The following is a 933-nucleotide window of genomic DNA, read 5'->3' as shown; positions in this document are numbered from 1 at the left end:
ATTGTAATCGGTCTGTAGTTCTTTAAATCTGTCTTCTCTCCTTTCTTTTTGTATATCAGCTTCATTAAACCCATTCCCATTCTTTGATTTAATTCTCCTTTCTTAAAAATCTCTACATATACTTCTTTTAAGATGCTAGTTAAAAAATCTTTAAAAGCCATATAAAATTCACTCCCCAACCCATCTATACCTGGACTTTTCTTTTTGTTTTATTCACTTATTGCTCTTTTTATCTCTTCTTCTCTTATCTCTTCATCACACTCTTTTTTGTCTACTTCTCTCACTGTTTCTTTAATTTGCTTCAGTAGCTCCAGTTTTTCTTCTTCCCTCACCCCCTCTGCACTAAACAAGTTCTCATAGTATGATTTAATTTCTTTTAATATTTCCTCATTAGTTTGCACAACTATACCATTTCCCCCTCTTATTTCTTTAATCATTTCAGCTTTCCCTCTTCTTTTTTCTAGGTCAAAGAAAAATTTTGTACATTTTTCACCTTCCACAGTACATTTAGCTTTACTTCTTAATCTCGCACCTTCATATTTTTCCTCTTCCAAATCTTTCAAACTTCCCTCCAAGTCTTTTATTTTTTGTATATCTTTTCCATTTTCATTTAATTCCTTTTCCAATTTTTCTCGTATTTCTCTCTCCTTATTTTTCTTACTTCTCTGTATTAACTTGCAGTACTTTATTGTAAATTTTTTAACTAGATATTTAAAATTTTCCCACCATATTCTTTTATCTTCAGTGTACATTTCATTCTTCTTTTCCTTTACAATAATTTCTTTAATACTTAACACATAATCCTCATTCTTCAAAATCTCTGTATTTAAAACCCATACCCCTGGCCCTCTTTTCACAGAACTCCAGTCTACTTGCATAAAAATCGGTTTATGATCACTTAAGCTTGATTCTTTATATTTAATACTACCGATA

The sequence above is a fragment of the Garra rufa genome, chromosome 1 (genome assembly GCF_049309525.1).
Source record: "Garra rufa chromosome 1, GarRuf1.0, whole genome shotgun sequence".
NCBI classification, from domain to species: Eukaryota; Metazoa; Chordata; class Actinopteri; order Cypriniformes; family Cyprinidae; genus Garra; species Garra rufa.
Note: the sequence above shows the minus strand (reverse complement) of the source record.